Raw genomic sequence first — 25,505 nt, 5'->3', positions numbered from 1 at the left:
GCCGAGACAACTGTCACTCAGTCCAGCAGTAACCAATTGTTCCTTCCCCGCTTCTGATTTTAAAGAGAACCTTGCCTCTCTGCTCTGTGACATTTCCCCCTTCTCTTTTTAGTTTGCTGGCAGTTAGTAATTAGTGCAGTTATGAGAATGTAGTCTTGCAGGATTCTTCTGGAGTCTGTTGAGGCCCGTTCCTGTAAGCAGTCATTTTTGTACAGCCCGCTGTTTGAGCTGTTCAACTGTGAGTACATGAAACCCTTTTTATTCTTTCTCTTACCAATGTCTCAGAGTAAGTTACTGAGACCGTAAGTGTCAGTTGATGAGACAATAAGGGGTGGCCTACTGTGGGGAGACTTGAAGCTAATTCTGCTCTGAAAGTCCCTGCCTAACCACAATGGCTATATATTGCCTGCGAGAGGCAGAAATTGCTAGGCGTGACTTGGCATACCAGTTGCTAGCAAGACATGACACATTCACAATTCCAGGGAAATAATTCAGATTTAATACCTAACAAACAAACCACAAAGTCAAAATCAACCAGCCAGAAGCTAAATAAACAGAAGCCCATGCTGATTTACTATACCAATTAAAATGAGCCCTAGCAACCTGGCTTTAACCCTTTCCAGGTGGTATCAGCTGTTCTTCCTGGGGAGAGGCTGTTCCCCTGTGAGCTTCCTCCATTCACATTGGAATACAAATTTAGCAAACCTGAATCTGCTGAATCCATATGCAAAAGGCAGGACAAGCTTATGATCACAAGGAGGAGCGAGCGATGCTTCAGTTGATATACATGATTCTCCTCATTTGGGATTCTTCAGCAGTAAGTGGCTCAAGCATGAAAATCCCCTACAGATCTTCTGCTGTTTCCTTTCCCCTCCTTGTTTTTTTTTTTCCAGTCTTGTCCCAGATTCCTCCCCAGCTGGAAACAAATGGACCAGCTTTCTCTTTTTAAAATTCTGCTGGAGTCATGACGCACAGCCTGGCTTCTTTCCATTAGTCTCCCGGTTTCTAGGAAATGGCCCTTAGCTAGCTAGCCCTTCCCCACTTAAATGGCACTGCCATGTCTTCTTTCCCCTGAAACACTGGGGGGGTCGCTCCCAGCATCCATAATGAACTAGCCTGGGTTTCATCGCAGGCAAGCCCAGGCAAAGTGTTTCTGGAGTCTGAACGCACAGTGAAAATGAAGCGCGTTGGTGCTTCAGCACAATTAAGAAGCGGTACCATCGTGTCCCCTGCAAGGCAATTCAAGAAGCCACTAAAATAATAATAATAATTTTAAAAAGGATCGGCTGCAATAAGGCTGCCCTTGAGGGTTTGATCCTTGAAAGGCAGTGAGGTGGAATGGTTAGAGCCGCCTTCCCCAAAAGGAGGCCCTTCTGGATCAGTGTTTTCCCAACCCAGGTGTTCTTGGGCTACAACTCTTAGAAACCTTCACCACTAGCTGGCCTGGCCAGGATTTCTGGGAGTTGTAGTCCAAGAACATCTGTTGGGAACCACCGATCTGGATGTTGACTGCAGCTGGCGTCGACCCTCACCAGCTAGCGTCAACCCCTCACAGGGAACAGGAGACAGCCGGGGTGGAGAGCTAGATGGGAGCTGGAGATCCAAGATGGGAGGGGCAAAAGAAAATCCGTTATGCCCAACTTCCCACACTTCCCAATCAACCACAGATAAATTTGCATAATCCAGATGACCGTGGGTCCCAATCAGAAAACATAGCTTTTTCACCTCCTCCATCTGCCCCAGTTTTGATTTTTAAAGCATGTCCAACTTATTAGCTGGCATAGATTTCACCAGCTGGGGGGGGGGGGGGTCCCACTGCATAACAGAGATGATGGTAGACAAAAATACAGAAAAGAAGAGGAGAAAAACAGAGAAGAAAAGGAACAAAGCTGTAAGGCAGCAAAAATTAAGCCAAAACAGGGAAGCAAACAATGGATTCTTTTTCTGAGGGGGAGAAATAATTTGAAGATGTGATCAGGAGGGCTGGAGAAGGTTTAGTGCAAAGCCTAGCTTTCTAACTGGTCCTGTTGCTCATTGGGTCGCACTGGAGGAAAATCAGAGGGTCCCGTTCCGTCTGAACACCTATCCTGGAGCACAGTCTTGTTGGGAATAGACGTGCGGGGTCTCGGGTTGTTAGAAGGCAGTGCAAAAGAACGGATGGATCGATAGCCAAAGCAAACCCACTGAAAATGGCAGTATTGAAGCTTGCCAGTGCAATATCAAAGGGACACTCTTGGGCATCTTGGGGGAACTTGACTATGTCTGTATGAACAACAGGGATTTGCTCCCCAGATAAGGTGCTACATTGGGCACTCAAGAAAGCAGGAGAAGCAAAGGCTTACGATTGCCTCTTTTTGGAGTTCTGCAACCTTGCATGCGGGCTCTAGTCCGTGTGGCTGGGAGGAACTTTTCCGGGCTAAGTGACTGTTAATTATGAAGAGCACTAACAAATAGTTCCCTCTTGCCTCTGAATTCAAAGAGAGCCCTGCGTCTCTACTCTGAGCCTTCTCCTCCTCTCTTTAGTCTAATGTAAGGGTGAGTGAGTTATTGAGACTGTAAGTGCCAGTTAATGAGAGAAAGGGGTGGACTAACCTGGGGGATCTGAAGCTACTCTGCTCTGTGAATGCCTGCACTTCCGCTGCACAGCTAGAGAAATTTAACCAAAAATTCAAATACTCTGTAACACTTCTGACTTCATGGTCCCTTAACAGAGTCCTCACAATGACTTTTCCAGCCAGCCTATTATCATGTTTCTCCAAAAGAGTCGGCTCCTATCCTGAATCAAGCTGGGTCAGCATATAAGAAACGGGTCTTTTGTAAAGTTAATGGATCTTGATTTCCCATTTGAATACATCAGAGATAACTTGCAACAATATACTGTTCCTGCAAAAATTCATTTCACTCCCTGCTAGTAAGGAAACTGAAACAAACTCAGTGTCAAGAGAATTGGGGGGTGTGGGCAGATGATGTCAGAGGTCCTGCTATCCAAAATCCTGGGGTATCGGTCCTGAGATGTCTGGGCTATGACAGCAACCTTCCAGTGTATGTTGGTCCTTCAGCCAGCAATCAAGGCTTAGGTGCGCTTCTGCTCTTCAGCTCCAAGACATCTGAAGAAAGTTTGCTCACTTAGCCTGCTCGGGGAATATGCTTCCAAGCCGTGAAGGATCATAAATCTTGCCCCCAAGCCCTTTGCTTAATGAAAAAGAGGTCTAGAGCTAAGGAACCGCCTTCATGCAATGATTGCTTTGGAGCCCGTCCAAAGGACGGTCTCGTTCCTCGGTCTGAAAAAGGGTTGCATAATGAATTGCCAGCCTGGCGTACTGATACGGAGGGCGAGAGCAAGTGACAGACGTTGGCCCCTGTATTGACGGTACTCAGCCACAGCCAAGCAAAGAGACATTCCGTAAAATGGAAGATGGTCGTGTAACGATGGAGAGAGGACCACCGCCAGTTTACAATTCATCCAGGATGTTTCTGCATATCGGACATCTGAGACCGACAGTTTTCTTTGTCTGGAATCAGCACTGAATTCAATCTTTTCCCCACACTAAAGACAAAACTTAAGCACAACGAGAAGGGGCTTCTTGGGGCTGTAGACATGCACGAGACAGAGCCAAAACACTGCAGGTGCTCATGGATGGGGAGCCGGTCCCATGTGGGCTGTGCGCCCAGCCCCTTGACAATTCGTTGCAATTCGCCACTGTACTTTTTACAGTTTTCAGTCATGCCTCTGCAAAACCCAAGATGATTCCACCCCTTCGGGATCGGCTCAGTGATTCAGTGTGTGTTTGTGGGTGAGCGTAAGCATGCATGAGTGCCAACGGAGGGAATAAAATTTGGTAGTAAAGAAATGGCTTTTGAGTTTAATCCTCAAAAGATAATGTGTGTGTCTGTGGAACGCTTTGGACCTTTCCCTTGCCTTAATTAGGACTAGAGAAGTGGACCCCTTTCTCTCATTAACTGGCACTTACAGTCCCAATAACATACACTGAGACATTAGTAGGAGAAAGAACCAAAAGGTTTCATTACTTAACAATTGAGTCCCCAGATGTTTTTGGACTACAACGCCCAGAAACCCTGGCCGGCACAGCTCATGGTGAAGGCTTCTGGGAGTTGCAGTCCAAGAACATCTGGGGACCCAAGGTTGGGAACCACTGCTCTAGATGATCTAGTCCAGTGTCCATTACTCAGGCAGGTGATACAGAACCAGGATCAGAGAGTAAAACCTAGGTCAAGAAACAGAGTCTCACCAATGTTAAACCAATGTCTAATGATGGTCCACAGTCTAACCCAGTGGTTCCCAACCTTGGGTCCCCAGATGTTCTTGGACCATAGCTCCAGAAATCCCAGCTAACACAGCTAGTGGTGAAGGCTTCTGGGAGTTGCAGTCCAAGAACATCTGGGGATTCAAGGTTGGGAACCATGGCCCTAAATCCAACTGGAACCGTGCAACTAAACGTTGAGATGGACAACATAACAGTAAGAGCTTCTCAGTGGTGGCATGGATTGTGTGGAGAGGCCATCAGCTCTCCTTCACTGGAGGTATTTGAGCAAGGAATGAATGACCCTCTCTCAAGGATGGTGTCATTCCAACTGAGTTCCCTGAACTCAGACCCTGAACCTTAACGGATCCCTCCACAAGGGCCCTTACACGTCATATGAATAAATACACATCCAGTGTACGATGGTTCCCCTGGCTCAACAAAGTGGAACACTTCCATTCCATCCACATTTTGAGATGCCTTCTTGCTATGATACGGGAAAGAAAATGGAAAAAGCAACCGAAGAGACAACCCTGAAGCTTTTTCCGAGACGTGTCACAGAGAATTTATTCCCTTCCTCCTTCCTGGCCCAGTAACTAGCCCAAGAAAGATGATTCTTGGAAAGTGCCGCTCTGCAGAAAGACGGGGAGCGGTATGTTCTCTCTTCTTTCCTGCCACTTACGAAGATAAAAGACAGCAAGGCTGCGGCTTGGAAGAGCAGTTTCCAGCCAAGAAAGCTGAGCCTGACTTCTGCTCTGGCTGCACAGAAGAAAAAGAAGAAGCCAAGGCATATGACTAAGCAATAGGATTTTCTGCTGTTGTATTTTATTTGAAGAATGGCGAAGCCGGAGACGTGTCAGAGCAGGCAAAACAGAAAAAGTCCTTTACAAAAGTCCTTTGCATCTGGGCATTTCAGCCCATCCATATATCTACGCATAGCCCTGTGAATAGCCTGGCATCAATTGATTTATTGCTCAGGATGTAAATAAACCCTATCTAGGGTGCATTTAAGGTCATGGTGGCTGAGCTCTTTAGCAAGTCAAATGGGTGGCTGGGCTGTTCAGCCAGAACTCAGAATTCAAGCCTCTGTCTTTTGAGCAGAATCCCTTCAAGGGCCTTGCAAACAGATTTCTGGAGGGATTCTGTTTTCAAGGCTTTGAAGCAGGAAGTCCTAGATCAAATCAAGCCTGAGCTGTCTCTGGAGGCAAAAAATGTTGAAACGGAGGCTGTCCTACTTTGACCACATCCTGAAAAGGCAGGGCACTCTGAAAAAGACAAGGATGCTGGGAAAGGCGGAAGGCAGCAGGAAAAGAGGAAGACCAAATATAAGATGGACCGACTCCCTAAAAGAAGCCACAGGCTTGAGTTTGCAAGAGCTGATCAGGGCAGTTGAGGACAAGATATTTTGGAGATGGCCCGTGCCTAGTTCTTGATGGGACAGAACAACAACATAACAACCAGAAAAAGTGGGGACAGGGTATATGTAACAGTCAAGCACATTGCCATTATTTGAAACCAGCACAGCTTAAGTCATTCTCTACGAATTTGGTCAGTCCCATTTCTGGGAAGGGACAGTCCTACTGTTGGGCGACCAGGAGAAGTGGCCATCTTGCCCCCAGCACTTATCTTAAATAGCAAGGAAGGGCAGGGGGGAGTATGAGGTGGACTCAGACTATACAGAAGAGGAGGCTGGGTAGCAAACTAGACGCAGCTGGATGCATCTTTGATGATCTTCTACCCAAATGGTTATGGTCCCCACTTCTTCTGGCAGGGAGTTCCGCCGGCCATTGTAGCCGTGAACTCAATCCATTAATTTTTCCTTGTACTCACCCACTTTCGCCTGCTCGTTCTGGAAGCCAGACACCTACTCTCACACAAAAAAAGGGAATATGTGGTCTTTCTAAATAATGCTGCAATGGGCTTCCAAACTGTTTGGAAGTAATACAGTTTAGAGGTTAAGAGAAGGTCATTTTTGTGCTTGGAAAGTTTCTTGATTCCTTCTCCCCCATAAACTAAGGTGTATGGGGCACATCTATAAAGGAGAATTATGATTCTTGGAGAGTGCGTCACATGCCATTTGGAAATAAATGTGCTTCGGGGGCCACGAAAATGGTTTAGAGGTTAGACGCAGATCGTGATGTTAATGGTTTCCACCTTGATCGAAGCAGAACGCTCTCTCCAGAGGTACAGCTCACCTCCTTTTGCTTAGCCGTGTGGGAAGTTATACTCCACACATATTCTAAAATCTGCCTTTTATCAGCTTTGGTTGATTGCCCAGCTGTGCTTCTGTCCGGATAAGAAATGCCTAACAACAGTGGTTCATGCATTGGGACACTCTAAAATAGACTACTGTAATGCTCTCTACCTAGGGCTGCCCTTGAAGTCAGTACAGAAACTTCACCAGGTCCAAAATGAAGCAGCCAGATTGATTGTAGGTACCAACAGATTTGAACACTTCTCCCCAGTCTTGAAACTAGTCCATTGGCTTCCCTGTTAGTTTCCTTGACCAATTGAAGATGCTGGTAATAACCTATAAAGCTCTTAACAGTTTAGGACTTTGTTATTTGGTGGAACATCTCTCCCACAAAATACTTTCTCATCCCACATGCTCCTTGCAGTCCTTGATTTTTCCTAATTATAATACCCAAGCAGGCCAAACGAAGCCAACACAAAGTCAGTTTTCTTGGCCATGATCATTTCTCTCGGGAACACACTTCCTTCAGAGGCTCACGACTCACCATCCGTCCCTGGGTTTAGGAAACTAGTTAAGACTGAATTGTATAAAGCCGCCTTCTGCCACTTGTGAACATGGTCCTGAGATATTCACATGGATTTGGATTTCTGAATTTCTATTTAAATATAGTTTTTTTTTTAACCCGGCGACATGGCTTATTGTCTTTTATCATATCTTTGTATTTATTACATAGTGCTTTAATCTATGATTTTATTGTATATTGTGAACCACCCAAAGAGTGGCAACACTAATGGGGCAGTACAGTGATGAAAGCAAACATAAATAAAACCTTGAACCTCTGCTTCCAACACAAGTCCTGCTGTTCATAACAGGCTCCTAGATTTGAAACTTGACTCAGTTTCCGCCTCGGCTTTACGCAGCTTGTCCGCAATCTGCGGCACATCTTGCCAGAATGTGGAAAGTTATTTTCAAAAAAATAGTTCATTGCAACTGGTGTTCCAAGGCCCCTAAAGTTACGGCAACACATAATTTCTACAAAGGAACTCTCTTTCCCTTCCTAGATAGCCTCCCAAATATCTTACCTCCTGTTTCCAGAGTGGCTGGGCAAAGTTTTGGCAAATGGAGGGCAGTGTAATAATTGACGGGCACACCCAAGGGAGTCCAGAGTCAGGAGGCAAAGCAGAAGCTCAACAGAGTCCTACCAGTCCGTCAATCTGGTGAACCAGGTGTGGGATATCCAAAACCAAGGGTCTTGGAACAATCCAAAGTCAAGCCAATCCTGCAGTGAAATCTAGTTGGCGCAACATCGTTGCATAAATGGTGATGACCCCATCACCCAGTGGATTGAATTTTTATTTTTATTTAATTTAACACGTCCAATCCCTTTCCTTCGGGTTCCGAGGCTGCTTAGGGATCCATGCCTTTTGCCTTGAAGAAGCCTTTGGAACCTTGGGACAGGGGAGGAAGTCATTCCTTTGCAACTAGAAGAATTAGCCAATTGTAGGTAACTAGTCAACTGTGTGATACCCAGTATGGTGTAGTGAATAGACTCAGGAGGTCTGGGTTAAAATCCTTGCTCAGCCATGGAAGCTCACTGGGGTGTGTGGAACTAATCAAGCCACTCTTTAAATATCTCACTCCCATTGAAAGCCCCATTAGGATCATCATAAGTTGGTTCTGACTTGGCACAACACGAAGCCAACTCTAACAAGTTCTTTCCAAGCTCTGGAACACGTACATATGTTTGGTGCGCATGTTCTTGTGATATCTCAACTGCATCAGCCAACACAAAAGGCCTGTTCAGCCCTCTGCCTCTCTGGAATCCAAAATTCATTACTTGTTTTTAATTGGAAGCGATACTACGTTTATGTGTACAGATCTCCAATATCAAAATGTAATTGCTTTTAAGCAATCTTCGTTTGAAGCCTGCAGCCCCAGGAGAGGAGGAGATGGATTCTAATTACAAGAGATAATTTAGAAGTAGATAAACAAATATCCAAAGATCATGAAGGTCAACAACGGAGAGATGCAAAGGTGGAGGAAGTACGGTGAACATCTCCATTTGTGGGAGTGCTGGCAAACCCATCCGTGGATGTGGAAGGTTAAGTGCCATCTTCGTTTTGAGACCGGTGGAAGAAACTGATGAAGGGATGGGTTATTATGGGTTTTGAGAGGGTATTGTCTGGTTAGCTGGCTCAGTGGTTTAGGTACATGGCTGCAGAGTCAGAGGTTGGGACTTTGATTCCCCCACTGTGCTTCCTGGGAGAACAGCCAGCCTGTGTAGCCTTGGGCAAACCGCACAGCCCCATAGTGCCCCTAGAGGAAGGGAATGGGAAACCACTTCTGAGTATTCTCCACCTGGAAAGCGCTCAAAAGGGTTGCCATAAGTCATCATCACCATTGGGTTAAAGATGAATATTTCCGTCTTGGACGGAAGGATTCCTCTGCTGTTAAACTTGTGTCTAGATCTGTGGACACTTTTCAAGCATGTGCCTTTCTGTACGTGCGCTGACCATAGTATGTTTGTGCACCTTTTTCAAATGGACAAATGATAACAGTACACATTGCTGAAATGTGCACGTGATCTGGTGTGCCTCTCCCTTTCCAAACATGATGAAGGTGGGGAAGTGTACGGTTCTCCGAAGCCAGAGGAGTTCCAGTCAGTTGATAGCCTCACAGGATATTTCCTATGGAAATGTGGGTCCAACTCATTTTTTCCCTCCCCATCCCTGAATCCAGACATAACAAATCTGTAGTCTTCCACTTGGAGGCAATTCCATATGGATGATGCCACCTCTGGAAAGACCCAATTTCATGCTGAGGATTTCCTGGCTTCCTTTGGCATAGCCACTAGGAGGAGAACAGTCTGAGAAGATCTAGTGGCATGAGAAGATGAGCTTGGGGAGAGACCTCCAACAGAGAGAGCATCTGAAGGTCCCTGAGATAGCAAGGGATTCCACAGAAGACTCCCTGGAAAAGACCCTCATGTTGGGAAAATGTGAAGGCAAGAGGAGAAGGGGACAACAGAGGATGAGATGGTTGGACAGGGTCATCAAAGCAGCCAACATGAATTTGACCCAACTCCAGGAGGCAGTGAAAGACAGGAGGACCTGGCGTGCTCTGGTCCATGGGGTCATGATGAGTCGGATACGACTTAACGACTAAACAACAAAACAGCTCATGTGTGCTGCTAGGCAACCAGTGGGAAGGGAAAAAATCCTAAACAATCTGGGAACCAACATTCTGAATGCCGTCATTCTCTTATTTGGCCTCTGGCGGTAGTCCTACCTAAAGCTTCTAGAGACAAACAAAGTCAGTAGAATAAACCTTACCAATTAAGCACTGAGGTTCATGATGGATGTCAGAAACATATCCTTTTGAACCTTCTGGGACAACCACTGCTTACACACACACACACACACACACACACACACCACTCCTGATGCAAACTGATATTATTGCCTTGCCTCATTAAATGAATCCAGGCACAGCTAGGCATTTTGACAGTAGGCGACAGCCTTGCGGATCCATCTAAAAAATTAATAACGAGCAGGAAGCCACCCAAACAATTGTCAAGAGTTTGTATGGCTGATATTTACTTATTTCTTTGCTTGCAGCACTCAGGTGGGAGACTCAACTGCATCTTACAGCCAATGGCTGAAATCCAGTCATCAGTTACAACTAGAGTTTGCCCATTGAGTCTTTGGGGACTTGGTGAGTCAGTCTCTCTATAAGATCTATTGATTTTACAGGCCTACTCTAACTGCAGCTTATTCCTGGATTTCAGCCTAGGTCATGATTCTTTTTTGCCCTTGGCAGTTGGCAATGCAACAGCTCTTGGTGCCAATATCGCAGTGACCGCCGTTCCCCCCTGTTGCTCGAAATTCATTGTACAGTGGTGCCTCGCTTAATGAGTGCACCGTTTAATGATGAATCAGCATAGCGACGCGTTTTTTGCGATCGCTAATGCGATCGCATTGCGATGTTTAGATAGGCCAAAAATTTCATTGCGATGATCGGTAAGTGTTTTGCTTACCGATCTTCACATTGTGATGTTCTAAAAACAGCTGATTGGCGGTTCCAAAATGGTCACCGGAAGAATAAAATGGCCACCCGCTCCGTTTTCGCGCCCTGCTGTCACTTACCGAGGTGGCGAAAATGGTGGCCGGATGGGGAATCTTTGCTTACCGGTGAGTTTTCGCCCCATAGGAATGCATTAAATGGAGTTTAATGCGTTCCTATGGGGTTTTACGTTCTGTATAGCGATGTTTCCGGATAGCGACGTTAATCCTGGAATGGATTAACGTCGCTATGCTGGGCACCACTGTATTCGTTATACATGGCCACTGGGATCAGCAAGAAAATGTGGCCATGTGGGAGTGCTCGTATTTGGTACTCCAGTCACTCATGCGACTTAAGTCTGACTTGACAGTGAGTCCCGAAATTCGAGTCCTCATCCCTGTAGTGGCGTAATCTAAATATGTTCCAAACGTATTTGAATGCATGACTTACCTGTCACCAGGTAAGTCCAGAGATGGTTTTTATCGCTGGCGTTCCTATGACAAGTCTTCTTCCTGTATCACTGGAAATCATCCCTTCACTCTCTCATTTTCCTGACAACCCTCTGTACTTTGCATTTGTAAGTTTATGCAGATCAAGGGAGATACATTTGTGCCTCGGTATATCTCTGTCTCCTCGCAGAACTTTCCTGTTTTGAAGCTGGAGATCTTTAGACCAAACTTTCATCTCTCTTTTCTTTTCCTTCCCCTTGCATCCCATCTTTGTCTTTTCTTTTTTCCTTCACCTTGATTCTGCTATCTCCCTCTGCACACACTCACGGGGTCTTATCTGCTACCGTACAGCCCGGGCTGACATGCCTCCCCCTATTATTCATGCTCATTTGTGTGCGCGAGAGAGAGTTTCAACAAATCAGAATATGATTTAATTTATTGCAAGGAAAAGCAGCGTGATATCAGGCAAGAGACAGAGGCAGGCTGTGGAGGAACATTGATTTAATTCTTTCTATTAGACCTGAAAACCACATTCCTCCAGGCTAACTTACACATCGTGGAGAAAGAGGTCCGAATTATTTTGCACACTTATTCTTGTATTGCAAACAAGACAGAATACCACCAGTCCATTTAACCTGGTATGGCCTGCTCTGACAGGCTTATTTGCGTTTTCAAAAAAAATTGCTTTGCAAATGTACAGTAATCTTCTTGGCAGTTTCCTCAGTGAGCAATATCTTTATCTGGTGTTGTACTAACTTTATCTTCTCTTTCGGTTCTATATTTGATGGATTTTGTTTCAGCTGTAGCTCATCTGAGGCTAATCTATTTTCCAAAATCTTCCAAAAGTCTCCCCTTTGGCCCTTCATCTTCTGAAGGACCCCCGGAATGAACGGTTCCAGCTTTCCCCGGGAGCTTCTCCGGGAGCTGCTGGCAGCTACGCAACTCTGTGTCATATTCTGCTAAATTCGTCAAAAACCCACTGAAATGAAATTCTCCCCATTTCCTGATTGAACTAGTCAAATTCCATAGGCAGTACAGTGGTGCCTCGCTTAACGGGCGCTTCGTTTAGCGATGAAATCGCTTAGCAATGACTTTTTCGGAGCGTTTTTGCGCTGCGTTTAGCGATGGTCCCTATGGGCGATTTTCGCTTAGAGATGGTTGGGACCATGCTTCGCATAGCGATTAAAATTCGGGTCCCCTGTTTTGCTTAACGATGGTTCAAAGAGCCTCATGTTTGCTGTTTTTTAAATGTTTTTCTGTTATTTATAAAGTTAAAGTTTACTGTTTAAAATGTTTGAAATCATAAAGTGCACTTAATAAACCCTTTGTTAACCAAATTTGACTTTGTCCTGACTCTTTTTAAATTTGTTGTTGTATTTTCCCCCCATTGAGATGCATTGAATAGTCAAATGAGGAATTTATATCTTGCCACAAAAGATATGGTAATCTTAATTCAGGGTCCCTGGCATATATAGGGACTGAAAGCCAGAGAGCAAAAATGAAGCAAAGTGTGCTACTTACAAACCATATTGCTTAGAGAACTCTCTGGTTGATACACAATTTAATTACGTAAGCTGTACATTCCCCCCTTCCTCCAGCGAGCTGGGTACTCAATTCACTGACTTCAGAAGGATCAAAGGCTGAGCCAACCTAGAGAGAATGACCTGGCCCCATCGGGATCGAAGTCAGGTTGTGAGCAGAGTCTTGACTGCAGTCCTGCAATTTCACCACTTTGCCACGAGACGGATGCATCTCTCGGTTTGGGTTGCTCCCACATTGTCTACAACATCCCGAGATCTTTTCATCCTTAGCATTTGCAAAGATGGGACCCATTGTTGTTAAAGACAAATTGAAACAAAATGGTCACCCATCCTGAATTAGTACTGGAACATCGATCTTGCATGCAGAAAATCTGAGCCTCAATCCCTGGAGACCAGTGGAAACAGATGATGCCTAGTTTATGGGATGCTGAATCCACTTTAGGTTTTAGTCTGGACCATGAAGGAGCTATCCAAGGTGCTGAAGCTCTTTTGTGTCTATTGCATAGCATGTGGGATACCCCCTGTCAGATTCAGAGTAAAACCTGGACCACATTTCACAGCCCCCAAAAATCAGAGTGATGGGCTTCCAGGGCTGGTGTCCCAAGTTTGAAAGGTACCAAAAATGGGGGGACTATGTTCTGCACCTCAAATCGAGGATGAATCCTGCCAGGAAGTCCTTAAATGGGGGTGACTGACTTCATTTTCCAAATTCTTCAGTCTTTCACCTCCAGAAGCTCTACCTAGACAATGGTACAGAACTGAGTCCACAATATGTAGAATAACAATGAAATAAATAAATGCTCTACTTTGCCAACCCTGCCAGTTACATCAAGTGCATGTGGATGGACATTTCTGCTGATTATGATATCTTAACCTTTCCTGCTTAAGAATCTGTGGAACAAATGTTATAATCCTCCAGAGAATAAGTCCCGTCAAATTCGGTGACACTTGTTTCTGGGAAAACATGCATTGCAAATACACAAAGGAGCAGCTAATCCAGGTTGAACCAACGTCAAAGCCTTCCACCTCTTTAGAAAGGGGATTTACATTAAGAATAATTTGTGGGAAAGTTTCAAGACGGAAGGAGGTGCGGGCCATAAAAATGGCACATAAGCGATACGTGCCAACAACAGGAGGATTAATGTGAACAACAGCAGAGGGAAATTCAACCGAATGGCATTCATAAAGAACAATAGACCTAAAGAATGAAGAAGGATATTTCGGGTATTTCTGAACCACAGGAATAGAACACATAGAAAAGGACAAGCGTGTGTTTTATTTAAAAGAAGCAATAAAACCTAGAACATGTTTGTTTTACCTTTCTAGCATATGGTTGGCATGAAGATGAATCTGAGATAGGAAACCAATAGTCATCATTCTGTAAAAAATTCACAGAAACACAAGCACCAGGACAACAACTGTTCTGTGTTAAAATTTGTCGAATTCTAGTTCAGGGTCCAGAAATCTTGACTACATCAAGCACTGGGCTTGAGAACAAGAAAATGAAATTTAATAGGGATAAATGTAAAGTTTTACACCTAGAAAAAGAAAACAAGTGCAATGTCACAAGATGGAAGGTACTTGACTCAGCAGTACTATAGGGAAGAAGGGTCTTGTTGTTGACCACAAGTTGAATATGAGCCAAGAGTGCAATGCAGCTGCAAAAAAGGCAAATGCTATTTTAGGCTGCATTAGCAGAAATATAGTCTCCAAACCCCATGAAGTACTAGCCCCCTTCTATTCGGCACTGGTTAGGCCTGGTGTCCTGTGTCCTGTTCTGGACAACAAGCTTTATGAAGGACACTGACAAACTGGAGCAAGTTTAGAAGAGGGCAACAAGGATGATCAGGGGGCTGGAAACCAAACCCTATGAGGAAAGATTGAAAGAACTGGGCATATTTAGCCTTGAGAAAAGAAGATTAAGGGAAGATATAATGCTACTCATTTAGGATGCCCCCAGAAGAAGGGGGGTGGTAAATCACTTCTGAGGATTGTCTACCTAGGAAACCCTCAAAAGCATCAACAGAAGTCAGAATTGACTTGATGACACACACCTACAGACACACACAATCACACTTTCAATACTTGGAAGACTGTCATCTAGAAGAGAGACAAGATACGTTCTCAGACATTCCAGAGTACAGGACACATAATAATGGGTTCCAGCTACAGGAAGCCAGATTTTGGCTGAATATCAGGAAAAACATCTTAACTACTAGAGCAGTAAGACAATGGAACCTTGAGAGATTGAGGAGTGTGCTAATGCTAGATGCATTCAAGAGAAAAGGGGACAACCCTCTGTCAGATCTGCTTTGAGTTGGATCCCTGCATTAAGCAGGGGGTTGGACTTGATGACCTTGTAGGCCCCCTTCCAACTCAATTTGTTTTGTGATTCTATGACTAAAACACCTGTCAGAATTCCCCGAGGGTCTTGTTCAGTGCCACCGCACAACAGACTCACATAAACACCACTCATTACAAATGGCAAAGAGGAAAACAGAAAGAGGGACAGATGGGAGTCTGGCACGGGCAAGAGGCTGGCATCAAGCCTTGGAAGGTAAGCCAACACTTAAGAGTGTTGCTCAGCTCTTAACAGTTCAGAATTTCCAAAGGAGGGCCATTCATATTCCAGTTTGGTGTCCAGCTTCTCAACATGAGTATTTCCAGGAGCCAATTATATAAAACATCACATCCCTTCAATCCCTGTTTATTTGTTTAGTACATTCAGGTCAGGCTATGAGATTAGGGCTGGGACAAACAAATGCAGGGAGTTTCATGGCTGAGTGGGATTCGATCCCACATCGCCTGAGCCCAGCACCTCACAACTACACCACACTAGCGCTGAACATGACTGGAATATCTCTCTCTCTTTCTGTGCACCATGGAGAGAATAGTGGACATGGGTAGCCACGGTCATTTTGAAACTTTGTACACTGTGTCCAATTTTTTTCATGCTGAGCTGTAGAGGACGCTAATGGCTTCCCCAAGTTACAAAATGTGATGAAGGCTGCAGGAAGTAAATTCTCATCCAATAGTCTCCAAATCAGAGACAATGTGAAAGAGAAATAATTCCCATCCATTTTCTTTGTTGGTGCGTCAGAAGCTACCTTTCTTGCTACTAACCTTGGCTATACACATTAAGTGCAATGCTGGCCCCCAATGATGTCTCTCTAGACCCTTAAGCTCCTGGAAGAAAACAGTATTGATTTTTAAAATATATGTATATATATATAAGAAAAAGAATCACACCTCCAGGAGATTCCGGAAGGCACATTTCTGCTCAAACCCAAAGTACACCCTGCATCTTGCTTCAGCTTCTGAAAACATTTTGGAGAACACCTCCACATGAAGGTTCATAGCAGGTCTTAGGGGTGGAAAATGGCTCCTGCATTGTTTAGGGTTGTCCACTGTGTCTTAGTGTGTGAGTAGGGGACCATGCACATATTCACTCCTTCACTCTGCCTAATGGTAGGACTGGCTCAGGAAGAATCAGGTCTGATGCTAAGCCCACTCACTTTTATAAATAACATTTGGATTCTGATAGTTCCAGCAAAGCCCCATGAGGGATATCTGCTCTGCAAATAAGAGATAGTTACTACCCCCGTGAGCTGCTTCTATTGCTTTGTGATAGGAAGATGTAAGGAACAGACCACCTACACGGAGAGGATCAGCACAACAGTGAAACCGGCCTCTCTGGTCTAATTAGCTGTAGCAGCTGCACACAAATGGCCTACTTAATTATTTTCACATCTATTAGTTTGGGAGTTAGGTAAGCAGGACGGTGGGTTTTAGATGCTTCGTATTGCAGAAAAGTCAGGAACAGAAGCTCCGGAGCTGACTCGGCCATTTGTATGTTGAAAATGATGTCCAAAAGGATGTGCTGCGAAGACTCGGGAAGCATGTTCTTGTTATGCGCAAACAAATTGCTTCCCATCTCAACTGTCCTTCCGCAACCAGGCGAAGACCTTTCTCTTCAGGCTGGCCTTTTTCCTGAGTGACCGGCTGCTTGAGGGAGGCTTTCAAACAGGGTGGTTTGCGTTTTTATGGCCCTGAAATCGGTTTCAGTCATGTTTTCGTCTGACGCTTTCAATATAACGTTTGTTTCATTCGTCTTTGAAATGGACAGTTTGCTGTTCTTAGCTTTTAATACTGTGTTTTTAGTGATGCAAGCCACTTCAAAGTCTGGAAGGGTAAGCTTTTTGGGCAACGGCTCCTAGTATCCAAAAGTCAATGGCCAAAACTTCTGCTCAAAATGGAGTGTCCAGATGTTCTTGGACTGCAATTCCCAGGAGCCTTCCCCACTTGCTGTACTGGCCAGGATTTCTGGGAGTTGTAGTCCAAGAACACATGGGAACCTAAGTTTGAGAGCCACTGGTTTATAATATTTCTAACCTGGGAATGGGGAAGAGGTTGGATGTGTTACTCGCCCATCAGCTGAAGAGTCCAGGGCTCCAAGAATGAACCTGTTACTCCCACCTCTTGACATCACCATGGAAGGGTTTTGGCCCTATATCTTCACTACATGCTGGGAAAATCCCAATTCCCAATCCACTGGCACAAAATTTGGCATGTACACTGACTGATACATGGTTTGGTCCAAACATTACAATCAGGGGATCTGTTGTCAATGGATGAATCTGCTCTGGGTTTTCTTCAGAAGGTTACAGAAGCAACCCACGAGGTGGAACCCTATCCTTGCAATAGATGTAGAGTTCGGACCAAAACACGTAATGCAACATCCCGCCTAGATTAGAGCCATCAGTTGCCACGGGGTACAATCAACTGTTTCCATTCCTTTTGTATAAACACCAGGCTTTGCTGAAGAGCTTCCTAGATGGAACACAGCCTTGGTATTGCTTATTTTGCCCTCCAAGGTGGTTAGCTAGGAAACTCCACCCAGAGTTCTCAACAACAACGGCACCATTTAGGAAGGCTAAACTTTGAGCTTTGCAATTTCAGCTCAATAAGACCTCCTTCCAGTCTCATCACCCCTATTACTTCCACATGCCTGGGAGAGAATATACACTGCCCTTCACAACCCAATTCCAACTGGAAAATGAGTTAATATAATAAAAGCATACATCTTTATTCACAAAAGCATTATATTCCAGGGACAACCAAGAGTGGCAGAAAAATAAACTAAATTTTGAAAAGGGCAGGGTAGCCGTTTCACCAAATAAAATGCACAAAACAGCCGAAGGAGGCCAAATAAAACCCTTAATTAACCCTGCCACCTCAGTGCGAATGCCAACACTGTGGAAGCGAGGAAGCAATTTATTTGGCTTTCTATGGATGCAGGAGGAAGGCTCCAGTGTTCTGGGATAGCTGACATGCCTTAGTGTCCGAGGTTTCTCATTCCTGAAGGGAAAATGTTCATATGAGAATCACAAGCATCATTCCTGCAACTGCCATCTTTGGTGTCTTGAATAAGGTTCCAGACTTCCATGGAGGGGAAAGATCACAACGAGCAAGACAAAGTTGTGCAGTACAATGTACAGTTGTAAGCTGTACAGATGGACTTGATGGCACCTAGGAAATCGGAAGAAGATTGAGACTTGGAAGGACAGCGATGAAGGAACTAGAAAATATCACCGAGTGGAAGAATTATCCAAGAGTGTTTCTTGATCATCCTAGAGTGCAGGACATGTCCTAATGGGCTCAAGGTACAGGAAGCCAGATTTAGGCAGAGTATCAGGAAAAACATCTTTACTGTTAGAATAGTACAACAATGGATCTCGGGAGGTGGTGAATGCTCCAAGGTTGGAGGCATTCAAAAGAAAATAGGACAACCATCTGCCAGATCTGCTTTGATTTGGATTTCTGCACTGAGCAGGGGATTGGACTTGATGGTTTTATAGGCCCCTTCCAATTCAATTATTCTATGATGGGTCACTGGAGATCAAGACAAAGGTCATCCTTACTCATGTATTCTTGATTAGCATGTATAGATGTCAAAGCTGGAGAGCAAAGAAAGCTGATGGGTGGGTGGGGGAGAGCTTTGTGGATAATCCAGACTGCCAGAAAGACTAACAACTGGGTCCTAGAGCAATTCAAGCCTGAATGGTCCCTGGAAGCCAAAATGTCGAAGCTGAAGCTGCCCTACTTTGGGGACATCACAAGAAGACAGGATTCTCTAAAAAAGAGACAATAATGCTTGTAAAGGTGGAAGGCGGCAGGAACAGAAGAATACCAAATACGAGATAGAGTGGCTCAACAGCAACCTTTTGCCACTCTTTTTTAAAAATTTATTTTGTTGTGTTATTTTGTAGAACCCTGGAGTAAAATAGTTGGGATCCAACTGATTTGGATTTCTGCCTTAAGCAAGGGGTTGGACTCAATTGATTTATACGCCCCTCCCAAGTGAATTATTCTATGATTCTATAGGGCCATTGAATCCAACCCCCTGCTCAATCAATATTTGTGGGTTATTAATATAAAAACGTAATACATAAATAAATAAAATAAACACTATACAGTAAATGGAATGTATAATAATTGGCCAGCTGAGCCACACACCGTCTGAGCATATCACTGTGAAAAGATCCCAGTGGTTTGGAATCTGGCAAAAATTATGATCCAAGGCACTGGATCCCAAAGTAACAAGGCACACAAAGAGTGTCAGGAGCTTCTGTTGCCCTCAATAACAGGGCTGTTTCCTTGGGCGGGTTGGCTCGGCCCTAAACAAGCAGGAGCTCCTAGCAAATAATTATATGCTACTCTTGGGGCCTTGGTTTGCAGCTGGGACTGTCCAATTAAAGTGTTGCATCTGCTATTTTGCAGATCACTATGAATATGCTCCCAGTAATCGGTCCTTAATTAATACTAAGCCAGACGTTGCCTTTGAGCCTTCCATTTTGAACAAAGGGCTTTAGCAGTCCTTCGTTCTAAATTGAGTTCCTGGAGTTCCTTTCTCTAAGCAAAAGTGACTGGATAGCTCATTGGTTTAGGTCTCTAGCTGTGGAGCCAGAGTTCAGGAGTTTGATTCTCCACTGAGTCTCCTGGGAGAAGAGCCAGCCTGGGTAGCCTTGGGCAAGCTGCACTGTCCCAGGGCTCCCCCTAGATGAAGGGAATGGGAAACCACTCCTGAGTATTTTCTACCTTGAAAACCTGGAAAAGGGTCACCATGAGACAGTTTTTTTAAAAAAATAAAGCTACTTGGATGCAGACGTTTTTAAGGCATTCTTTCTGCTGTCCAAATCTCCGATCCACATGTCTTTCATACAAAATAGCCGGGCCGTGTGTCATTCCTGGACTGCACAATCTAAAATGTGGTGGCGAAGTCCAACTTGTGCATTAGCGCTCTCCACTCCAAAGGCAGCCCCCAGAAATGCCGCAGGCACCCCAATTTTTTAATGTTTCTGGGGGAAAAATGAGACTGGGTCAAAAATTCCTTTAGGGCTATGGTGGCTGGGGCCATATTATTGCATTGAGGGCTCCCAGCACCCTGAAATGCCACACACTCCATTTTTTAAATAGCTACTAGAGGCTACTAGAAGATTCTCTTCTCTCATGAGAAGAGAAAACTCCCCAGAAAAGACCCTGATGTTGGGAAAGTGTGAAGGCAAGAGGAGAAGGGGGACAACAGAGGACGAGATGGTTGGACAGTATCTGCGAGGCAACCAACATGAATTTGACCCAACTCCAGGAGGCAATGGAAGACAGGAGGGCCTGGCGTGCTCTGGTCCATGGGGTCACGAAGAGTCGGACAGGACTTAATGAACAAACAACAACAGAGGATACAAGTTTTTTTTCCAATTTTCCCAAAAAAAGGAGGACTACATTTGGGTGGAATTTGTGAGAACGGCCGCAGTACTAGAAGGTTCAGGAATGGGCACATTCGCGTCTACTTGACTCATGTCTCCAGACACCTCTATTCTGCATGCCCATCACTGAGGACTCAAGATTCATTCATCAAGCCCCAAACTGGCAGTATATTTAATCTCCCTAAAGAGAACACAATCAAATTGTTATGATGTAGAAGGAGGCTAATCTGCCTGGATTCTTTAAAAGTTATTTTTCCCCCTGACAGCTGCCACCCCTAATAGGCCAACGAGGTCTAATAAGAAAGCCACGGGGAGGGAGGCGTGAGCGGCGCATGCAGACGAAGAAGATCAAAACGCTCTTCATCTTTTTCAGATTGAATAAAATCTAATTACATGCCGTATTGATTGTTGCATATTCCTGGAAGACGCAACAGTGCGGAGGAGGGGGAGAGAAGCAATGACCGTAAAAAAACAGCGGCTGGCCCTTCCTACGGCTTTCGGCATAAAAGGGCTTTTTGCCTGAGCTGGAGATACAAAAACCTTCCCCCTCCATCGGCTCTCTGTTCGAGGTTATCATCGATGCAAAATGCTGTTGAGTGCAAACATCTGTCAAGGGAAATCTTGCCCATTGAACTTGTGATCCTAAATGCACTTGTCAGAGACAACGGGGGGGTACAATTCAACTTTATGGGACTTCACATCCCAACAGCATTGTTTTGCAAAGTTGTATGCACCCATGAGCCCAATCCTGCCTCACTGGGGGGGTCCATTTCCCCCATGTTCGCTGGGATGGTCTATTCTTGTGGCAAACATCCCACGTGAGCCAGGATCCGTGCGAGAAAACGGCCATGTTGAAAACAACGTTTAGGTCCGAAACTAGCAATGGGACCCCCATCTCTGCAACAGTTGTCATTTTCACTTTGCATGATATAGTCAAGAGGGTCAGATATATACATTCTTGGCATCTCCAGTTCTTTGCCTGCCTTCTTCCAGTTGTACCATCAAGGGGCTTCCGAACGGTGGTGACTCTAATAATGTTTTCTAACTGTGCAAGAGGTTTAAGGAGTGGTCTTACCTTTCCCACACTGCCCATGAGGTTCCACGACTGGGTAGGGATTTGAACCGGGGTCTCCTGAGTTTTAGTCTCAATCTAGAATACCATGCTAGCTCTCTTATTTGACCATAAATAATAATCGGGTGCCGTAAGGTCAATCACGACTTATGGTGACTTTCCATGGTTTTCTAGGTAAAGAGTCCTCAGAAGGAGTTACCATCTCTTTCTTCTGGGTGTGCCTTGGGACCGTGCAGCTTGGCCAAGGCTACACAGGCTGGCATTTATCCCTAGGAGCCACAGCGGGGAATCGAACCACCAACCTCTGGCTCCACAGCCAGAGACCTAAACCACTAAGCTATAAGGCAGAAATTTCTCTGTTTCCTTCACTGGCGGCAAATATAATGAAACGGTTCACCGTTTGTTGCCCTGTTATGACACCACAGCTCTGCTGGAGAAGGCAGTTGCTCTACTCTGCCTAATTATTAAGAGTAATAATAATAATCTTAGAACTGCAGCACTAGAAGGGACCCTCTAGATCATCATGTCCAGCTCCTGTCAAAGAGGCACAGGGAGGAATCGAACTCCCAACCTCCAGTTCTGCAGCCAGATGCCTAAACCACTCCGCTATCACTATGGCGAATCCTGAACCGACTGCTCCCATCCACGTGTTGTGTACCTATGCAGCATGCATTAAAGCAAAGATGTGGATTTAATGCAGAAGCAACACATTTCCACAGGGGTTACCGATCCAATGTGCAAACAGATCTTAATCAGAACATGGAAATGCACTTTTAAAAAAAACACGACAACTTTCAGAATGGTCCATTTGGGCCTGGGATATCCTTGGATCCAAAGGCTTTCCAAACTCTGCTCTCTACAGCATCTTTGTGCCGCTTTGAGACGTCTCCCAGTTCTTTCTGCCTTGAGCTTGGCCATCACTTTCCATTAAGGGTCGTTCACAGGAAAGGAATGTTTTAACAAATTGAGGGGAATGCGCAGGTCGATGAACGGTACACGGAAGAGTGGCGGCGGCCGACTCGGACCGGCTTCTGTCTAAGTAAAGGACTGGCAGGTTTATGTGAACCCACTCACAGAAGTCACCTTGTTTCTCCTACCCCTTCCTCTGTGAGATGAACAAGCCACCGCCTGGACACCTCAGTGGCTTTTAGAAAGACGGAGGCCCCCAAAACATTGGGGATGAAAGAATCAGTCGCGAGAACCCATCAGTGTATCAGCCCAGACGGAGGGAGCTATTCAAGGCATCGGTTTAGTTTTGCACTTGGAAGGAAGGAAGGAAGGAAGGAAGGAAGGAAGGAAGGAAGGAAGGAAGGAAGGAAGGAAGGAAGGAAGGAGAGGGATGAGAAGAGAAAGAGGGGAGAAGGAGGAGGGAGGAGGGGAAGGAAGGAAGGAAGACAGATAGATGTGAACATGTTATCAAGCGAAACTGCTGGATAACTTACTGGTTTAGCCAGATGTTGGGCGTTTGATTCCACACTAGGCCTCCTTCACAGGGGCTGGACTCAATGATCTCTTGGGTCCCAGATGATGATTAAGTGCTCCCCCCTGTTCCACTGAGGAAATATCCTGTATAGATTTCTGGGCTCCATTTCTAGCTGGTGTGAATCAGGTAAGCAGGGGGCTGGGGCTTCAACAGAGTGACTTGTTCACTTATCTTTACTGTTTTTGCGCTTTCAGTCTTATAGGATGATTATCAGCATTTCCCTCACTCTGGCTCATAAAGAATTTACATCAAAATCTGTGACTTTCCCCAAGGCAAAACAATAATTCTATGCCAAAGCAAAGACTGCCACCTCAGGGCCAAATTACACATTAAAACAAACGTGTATTTCCTCCTCTTACAACTTTATCCCTCCAGGCAAAGCAAATCGTACAGCGCCTGAGACATCAAAGTTGTGCTGTCTCCCAAATGAGCAATTCCAAAACAAAACCAAGAAAATTCACTAAATGCAAATCAAGGCATGCCTGTGTAAGACTGAACAGACCATTTTTTTTCCTTAAGGGTGCACTGCTTCTAGATATGGAATCCGCTAATCATGTAACTAGGTCTAAATCTCACAGTTATACAACAGACATCAACAGCAAAAAAAAGATGTTAAGTGAAACATTCTCTATCCTGAATGTTTTATTTATTTTGCACATTTAAAATAAAACGCATTTGCTTTGTATGAAATTGTAAGGACAAGAAAACAGAAACAGATACAGTAGATAAAAAACACCCTAGCAGCAAAAATGGTCTTTCTCAGATTACCCCTTTCTTTTCTATGCAGTCATTTATCTTCCCATGATCTATAAGCCTGCTCAGTTTTCATTTAGCCATTTTGAGATTTCTCCCACAAATTTTTGTTAAATTTCTGAAACCTTGGCATTTTCTAAACCTGGCTGAACCTGGTATGTTTCCACCATACAGATGATGCTGTTTCTGCTGCATAATGTGCAGCCATTGGCACATGTGAGGTGAAGGGGATGATGATTCTTTCCCAGTTGCTCTGTGAACATAGGGTTCAGATGGGCTTTGAACTCAGATCATTGATGAGAGGAAGCCAAAAAACACAGAAATGCACAATTCACCGCATGTAACAAGCTCAAGATCAATTATTGTTCCATGTCCCTTTGAACGAAGGGACGGTGGGAGTAGCCGGATCCATATTTCAGGATGGCATTTATGGCACAGCAACCAAGACTGAAAGCTCTCCAGTCATGGCCAAAGCCAAAAAAAGAATCCAAGAAAAGGAAGCATGCAATATTTCTCACATTTACAGTATCCAACATTTCCAGATGGGAATTTACTTGAATGGATTCCAAAGCAGAAACATTTCAAGCACTATGAAGAGTCCTGTTATCTCTGATCAAGGGTCTGTTTGTAACAGCGGCTGGCCAAATTGCTCTGGGAAGCCCACAGGCAGAACATAAAAGCTATGGCCCTCTTGTTTGCCACAGGCGATTGGAGTTCAGAGGCGGTGGAAGCTGGCGGGTCTGATTTTGCAGGGTATGCGTGTGTGAATCCACCCTGGGTTTTAGTTGGAACTTTGAAGAACCCATCCAAGGTGCTGAACCTACTTTGGGGGATAGGGTTCAGGACCCTGAATAGGTCCTGTAAAGTTCAGCCCCAAACCTGGAGTGAATTCCCCCCATTCCTTGAATGGCTGCAAGCACTTGAAGGCAAGGGGACGGGAGGCACGGAATGACATGCATCAGTACAACTGCTGTAAGTGGAAAAGATTTTTCATTCATGGACTGGGGGAAAAGGCTCACTCGGAGCAAAGGACACCAAGTCTGCCCTAGATCTGATATTCAGAGATATACTGCTTCTGATTGTAGAGTTGCCACTGAAAAATGCATTCCTCTTAAATCTTTCTGGCCTTATAGCTTTGAATTGACTCCTGTTAAAGCTGGCATGCATTTCAGCTGATATTGGGGCACAATTTTGGCACTGAGACTTTATGCCACTTTTACAGAAGTTCCAGCAAGGTGTCAAACAGCCAAAGTGTTTGGTATATCTCCTGAACCCCAGTCCTCGTTTCAAATGTAGCAAAGCCTACTCTTTGTCAGTGCATATGGAATAACAGTAATTTAAAACTATCGCACATAGTGTACATATACAAACATGTATGCATGCATACCAATTATATCCACAGACACACATGCACGCTCATGCACAGATATAGAATCATAGAATAATTCAGTTGGAAGGGGCCTATGAGGCTATCAAGTCCAACCCCCTGCCCAATGCAGGAATCCAGCGACCTTCGGGTAGTGTGGGTGGCATATTAGATAGATAGATAGATAGATAGATAGATAGATAGATAGATAGATAGATAGATAGATAGATAGATAGATAGATAGATAGATAGATAGATAGATAGATAGATAGATAGATAGATAGATAGATAGATAGATAGATAGATAGATAGATAGATAGATAGATAAAAAGGTAAAGGTTCCCCTTGACAATTTTTGTCCAGTCGTGTCCGACTCTAGGGGGCGGCGCTCATCCCGCTCTTCAAGCCATAGAGCCAGCGTTTGTCCAAAGACAATCTTCCATGGTCACGTGGCCAGCGCGACTTAGACACGGAACGCTGTTTACCTTCCCACCGAGGTGGTCCAGATAGATAGATAGATAGATAGATAGATAGATAGATAGATAGATAGATAGATAGAT

The 25,505-nt window shown here is 44.7% G+C and overlaps 1 protein-coding gene across 5 annotated transcripts in view; it reads right to left on the bottom strand.

Moving 5' to 3' along the window:
• Nucleotides 1-25,505, bottom strand: part of GALNT9 (polypeptide N-acetylgalactosaminyltransferase 9) — a 219,978-nt gene that overhangs the window by 81,107 nt on the left and 113,366 nt on the right. The gene's annotated exons all lie outside the window — the stretch shown is intronic.

The sequence above is a fragment of the Pogona vitticeps genome, chromosome 14 (genome assembly GCF_051106095.1).
Source record: "Pogona vitticeps strain Pit_001003342236 chromosome 14, PviZW2.1, whole genome shotgun sequence".
In the NCBI taxonomy this organism is placed as follows: Eukaryota; Metazoa; Chordata; class Lepidosauria; order Squamata; family Agamidae; genus Pogona; species Pogona vitticeps.
The sequence above is the reverse complement of the archived record's forward strand: the minus strand, read 5'-3'. Positions and strand labels throughout refer to the sequence as shown.